The sequence below is a fragment of the Melospiza melodia genome, chromosome 13 (genome assembly GCF_035770615.1).
Source record: "Melospiza melodia melodia isolate bMelMel2 chromosome 13, bMelMel2.pri, whole genome shotgun sequence".
Taxonomy (NCBI): domain Eukaryota; kingdom Metazoa; phylum Chordata; class Aves; order Passeriformes; family Passerellidae; genus Melospiza; species Melospiza melodia.
Genome location: NC_086206.1, coordinates 23,077,093 through 23,083,013, shown reverse-complemented (window position 1 = coordinate 23,083,013; position 5,921 = coordinate 23,077,093). Strand labels below are relative to the sequence as shown.

At 48.1% G+C, this 5,921-nt stretch overlaps 1 long non-coding RNA gene across 1 annotated transcript; it reads right to left on the bottom strand.

Moving 5' to 3' along the window:
• Positions 1–1,596: 1,596 nt before the first annotated feature.
• LOC134424091 (uncharacterized) lies at positions 1,597–3,170 on the bottom strand. The gene is made up of 2 exons (XR_010029334.1): positions 1,760–3,170; positions 1,597–1,648 (listed from the first exon to the last, which is right to left on the bottom strand). It is a non-coding gene; the product is annotated as an uncharacterized LOC134424091 (long non-coding RNA).
• Between the last annotated feature and the right edge of the window lie 2,751 nt (positions 3,171–5,921).

Genomic DNA, 5,921 nt, shown 5'->3' with positions numbered 1-5,921 from the left:
GCTTTACGGCACCTTTTACGACAGTCGCGCTTTACGTCAGTCTTTACGACAGTCGCGCTTTACGGCACCTTTTACGACAGTCGCGCTTTACGGCAGTCTTTACGACAGTCGCGCTTTACGGCAGTCTTTACGACAGTCGCGCTTTACGGCACCTTTTACGACAGTCGCGCTTTACGGCACCTTTTACGACAGTCGCGCTTTACGGCACCTTTTACGACAGTCGCGCTTTACGGCAGTCTTTACGACAGTCGCGCTTTACGGCAGTCTTTACGACAGTCGCGCTTTACGGCAGTCTTTACGACAGTCGCGCTTTACGGCACCTTTTACGACAGTCGCGCTTTACGGCAGTCTTTACGACAGTCGCGCTTTACGGCACCTTTTACGACAGTCGCGCTTTACGGCACCTTTTACGACAGTCGCGCTTTACGGCAGTCTTTACGACAGTCGCGCTTTACGGCACCTTTTACGACAGTCGCGCTTTACGGCACCTTTTACGACAGTCGCGCTTTACGGCACCTTTTACGACAGTCGCGCTTTACGGCACCTTTTACGACAGTCGCGCTTTACGGCACCTTTTACGACAGTCGCGCTTTACGGCAGTCTTTACGACAGTCGCGCTTTACGGCACCTTTTACGACAGTCGCGCTTTACGGCACCTTTTACGACAGTTTTTTTTCTTGCCCAGTTTGGAGTTTTTCCTGGGTTTTTTTTGCCAGTCTTGCGGGGTTTTTTCCAGGTTTATTCTTGCCTATCTTGAATTTTTTTTCTGGGCTTTTTTCTGGGTTTTTTCTTGCCCATCTTGGTGGTTTTTTTCCCTTTTTTTTTTTTCCTTTTTTTTTTTTTTTCTTGGTTTTTTCAGGTTTTTTTCTGGTCCATCTGGCTTTTTTTCTTGCCCATCTTGGGGGGATTTTCTGTGATTTTTCTGGGTTTTTTGAGGATCTTCTCCTTGCCCGTCTTGGTTTTTTTTTTTTTGCGTTTTTTTCCTGCCAGTCTGGGGTTTTTGTTCTTGGTTTTTTTCTGGGTTTTTCCCTGCCCATCTTGGGATTTTTTTTCCGTTTTTTTTTCCTGGTTTATTTTTCCTCGTTTTTCCTGGTTTTTCCTGCGTTTTTTCTGGTCCATCTTGGGGTTTTTTTCTGGGTATTCTCGCCCATGTTTGGTTTTTTTCCTTGGTTTTTTGTGGGTTTTCCTTGTCCACCTTGGGGGTTCTTCCGGTTTCTTTTTCCTGGTTTTTTTTTTTTTTCTGGGTTTTTTCTGGGCTTTTCTTGCCCATCTTGGTTTTTTTTCCTGGTTTTTTCTTGCCCATCTTGGGGTTTTTAGCTTTTTTTCCCGGGTTTGCTCTTGCCCCTCTTGAGATTTTTTCCCTGGGATTGTTCTGGGTTTTTTCTTGATTTTTTTCTTCCCCATCTTGCAGTTTTTTTCCTGGATTTTTGTGGGGTTTCTTTGTTGCCCATTTTGGGGTTTTTTCTGCTTTTTTCTGGGTTTTTCTTGCCCATCTTGGGTTTTTTTACTGGGTTTTTTGGGCCTTTTCTAGCCTATCTTGGAGTATTTTTCTGGGTTTTTACTTGGCCGGGACCAAAAAAAAAAAAACAGCCAGGGTGGAAGGCAGCTGGGGATTTTTTATTCTCAATTTAACAATGAGTTGCAAAACCTGAAAAGCAAAAGTCATATACACAAGGTTAAATCCAGTCAGCATGCGCTCACACACGCAGAGACGAGCAGACAGACACAGCCACGTGCTCTCACACACACTCCTTCTTACACGCTCACTGTGGCCCTTCCCTGAGATGCTGAAGAAGGTGCTTTGACACATCTCTGGCTGCCGCTCCTTGAGCTAAATGGCAGATCCTGGGGAAAGCAGCAGCCTCGGCGACCTGTGAGACAACAGGAAGGGTCAACAAGTGGCTATCTGACAGCTAGGACTTGTCCCCACTCTGGACTGATGAATTTTCTACCCAAAATCCCACAAAAGACAGATGAACAGTAAAGTTGTTATAACTGTTCTACCTAACTGGGACTATAGGGCAGGGCAGCTCCGATCATAAGTGGTACAGTCTACACACAATATAAGCTGACGCATACAGTGCTAGTGTACACAGAGTGTAAGTACACACAATATAAGGCGACATGCTTACATGCAGTGTAAGTACAGACAATATAAGGCGATGCACTTACATTGCATGTACCTATGCTGGCTTATACTGTACGTACTTATACTGTATGTAAGTACATACAATATAAGCCAACATAGGAACATACAATATAAACCACGACTTAAGAAAACTCTCTGGAAGATTACTTATTGAGCCCTGTACCCTTTGAGAAGATGGAACCTATAGAACTACTGCAGTCACGTGAGGAGGGTGTAAGATGCTCCCTCTAGAAGTCCAAGAAAATGGAAAAAAAAGCACTACCAAAGCTGATAGTGAGAAGGAAGATTGGATGAGAACATCTTGTCCCTGTGAGACATTCCTGTCTCAAAGAGTAAAAATGTAAAGATGCTGGAATAAGGGATATCCGGCAAGGAATGTGAGTAGAACATGGCACAGAAGAGAGCCGATAAAGCATTGAGATGTAACAAAGGCCTATGCCGTGGAAGACAATGGACACACACACCATAACATAGACACAGATGACATAACACAGAGACAAGTTGCAACTGCTTGGCACTTTCCCTTTAGGGACCCGAGAGTCCTAGCACAAGACGAGCCAGAGGCCAATGAGGCCAAGGGAAAGGAAGCCCTATGACAACAGCACGTGATGATTAAATGCAACTCATTAAAGGAAGTTAGGGCCAAAGCAGTTAGGAGGATGCTCGAGAGGCTCAGCAAGCCTAGAGAAGGAAGCGGACTGCCAGGTGACTGCGGCTACAGCTCCGGACCTGAAGGCAAGCTCCACGGGGGAAAGAGCCGTGACAACTTCAAGTCGAGGAAGGCAGATGACGCAAAGTTCACGAGAATGTGGAGATGGGTAGGAACTGCCCTGCCCGGCAAAGGCTCTGGTGAGGCTGAGGAGAAACCCTCTCCCTTTACTTCCAGGGAGCCTGTCCCACTACAGACCTCTCCGCTAAGCTGACATCAGATTGCCTCCTGTGATAGTAAAGGCTTTTCCCCTTCTCCCAACCACTGGCCCCGACACTTAGCTTTTGGAAGACAAGCAGACAAAATCCATCCTCGGTCGGACGTGGACATTGAGACGTTCTCAATGTGTGCGCTTCGGTGCTGCCGCTTCCAAGCTGTGGCTACAAGCCTGCCCAGGGTACCTAAGGCAAAACAGAAAAGGTGACTATTGCCCTCAAAAACAGTAATCCCCGGGACTCCTTCGCACCCCTGCCCCAGCTCACCTCAAGTCTTGATTTGACTCCAGAGGCCGCCCGGAAGATACCTGCAAAAAGAAAATGTACACACTTAGCATGCTGCTGCATAACGCTCACCTAGGAATCAGCCCGTCTAAACTCCGAGTCACCTGCCCTCCTCTCTTCCCCGGCATGCCTAGGGCAGCAACAGCACCTGCAAAGAAACAAAGCAGAAAAGCATGCTGAGATACTGTGAAAACACAACCTCCCAACCCTGACAAGTATGCCGTACTGATACCTTAAGCTTGAACCCACCTGGCATGGGCATGCTGGGCTAGGATAGATGGCAAGCAGTCCATCTAAAATAAAAAGAGGAATAATACATACCTAGAGCTGCACCAGAAACTGAGACCTCAGCAATAACAACTGTTTCGGTACCCTACTCAATGCTCACCTTGCCCACTCAGCCTTGACAGCTGCTCTCTGCCTTGACTTCCTAAAAATAAAGACAAAGAGCAGAGCTGCAGCAGCCACAATTTATGCTTCCTCTGTAGAGACAAACAGTGACTGACCTTCACAGGTGAATCCCCTCACCCAGAATGGGGGGCTCTGCCCTGGATTTATCCTTCTGCAACTAAAAGAAAGTTAGGATGAAAGTGAAAGGGCTGCAGGATAACTTATGGGCTCCACGTATCCTGTGTCCATCTACAAATCCCATCTAGAATCCAACTACACATTACAAATTCCAAGTCCCTGAGACTTCTCATATTGCACCAGGATATGCAGCAGGGCAGAACAGCAGCTCCAGCACAAATGTGTGCAGACACCCGTGACACAGGACAGACAAGACGTGACAAACACTGGGGACACAACAGGAACGGAAATCTCTTATCAAGGAAAATGGCTGCAAGGACTGAGAGAATGCAAAAGAAGAAGAGTTGAAACTGATGGCGAGCTGATGAGGCTCAGAGAACCCTGGAGGAAGAAGATGCAAACAGAATGATTTATTCCAAAAACTGCAAAGATGGATGCCCGAGAATCCTACAGTCAGAATCCTCTCCCTAACCTCACATCCTTACAAGTCCTACTCTGCTATAATGGATCATTGCGCAGCATGGCTGTCCGTACAGCTCAGAACAAGACATGACAAGACATTGGAGTGGACGCTTCTAAAGCGAGATGCATTTCTGATGCCTGTGTGAGCTCCCCAGTCAAAAGATCTATGGCATGGGTGCCAGGGCGAGGAACGCTGAGATCACGGATGCTAGGAAAGGTTTCTGAGAGGCCCCTCACAGGGCTAAGATAAGAGACATGAGATATCCAGGAAAACACACAATACACAAGTGACACAAGACACACCAGGACTGCTCTGCCCTGCTGCGCACCTCAGCACTGTGACCAAAAGGGAGACTTTGCTTTTATGGGGCCTAAGGGGCAACATCTTGGCTAACCTCATTGCCAGAGCCAACTCAGACCCCCACCTCAGGGAGTCCTGAAAAAGCACCCCACGTTCATCCCCTCTGAGGGTTGCAGCCCTCTGCTTATCTCTCAGACATCAGGGGATGCCTGTGTCAGGTGCAAAGAAAGGCCACCTCGTCAGCTGGGAAGGTCCTGCTGGCACCGGGCTGGGGTCTCTCAGAAAGCTAGATTAAAGAGAACCAAACATCAGTGCCTGACCTTGGCACCGCATCGGCCAAAACCCCACCACTCTGCTACTCACTATGCTCCTAGGAATGCCCAGCACCTCCTAACCCTGACCCTCTGCCATGGATGCAATGCATCCACACCTGAAAGAAAGTTAGAACATATGTCACACACCTCCACAATAACTTTAACTTTCAAGCTGGAAACACCTTATGTAAACCTAGGAATAGCACCTAGAGCCCAAGTACAGCCCACATCACAAATTCCAACTCCCCAGGGTTTGTCCTACTGAAGCACGCCATGCAGCAGGGCAGAACAGCTCCGGCACAAATACCTGCAGACACCAGTGACACAGAACGTGACAAACAGGGGGACACCAAACACAACACATCATGCTTGTGGTGAGGGCATCGAGGGAAGAGGGCAAAAGGGACCCCAAAGACACACTAGGGAACACAGCACACCAGACAACAGGACACAGACCGGAGCTGTTCTGCACTGCCCGCCTGAAAGCTGCCATCAAAAGAAGAGCCTCTCCCTTTACCTGTCCTAACAGGCCCTTGGAGAAGAATGCTTTTCCCTCTGCTGGTTTTTAACTCTGCCCCAAGAACTCCCAACCTGCTACACTCCCATCGCCAGGCCATGGCCCCAAACTTATCTTTTGGATGATTGGTGAGGGGAATCCACGCTGCACCTGAAATGAGTCTGCCTCGGAGGGCTCTGTGATGGCCTGTTAGCCTCCCAGTCAGCTACAATAAAGAAAACCAAAACCAAAGTATGAGTTCAGACTTATGTGGGCCAAATCCCTGCAAGGCAGCTACTTGCCCTTTCCTGAGCGTGCCTGGCTCCCTCAGGCTCCAGCTTCATCCTGATTCCAAGGATGTGGCCTTCATTAGGGGTGGTACCTGGGTTAGAGAAAGGCAAAGTTAAATGGCATTCCTGTGAGTGCAGTGGATGACCTTGTGTGCTGTAAGACATGGCAATG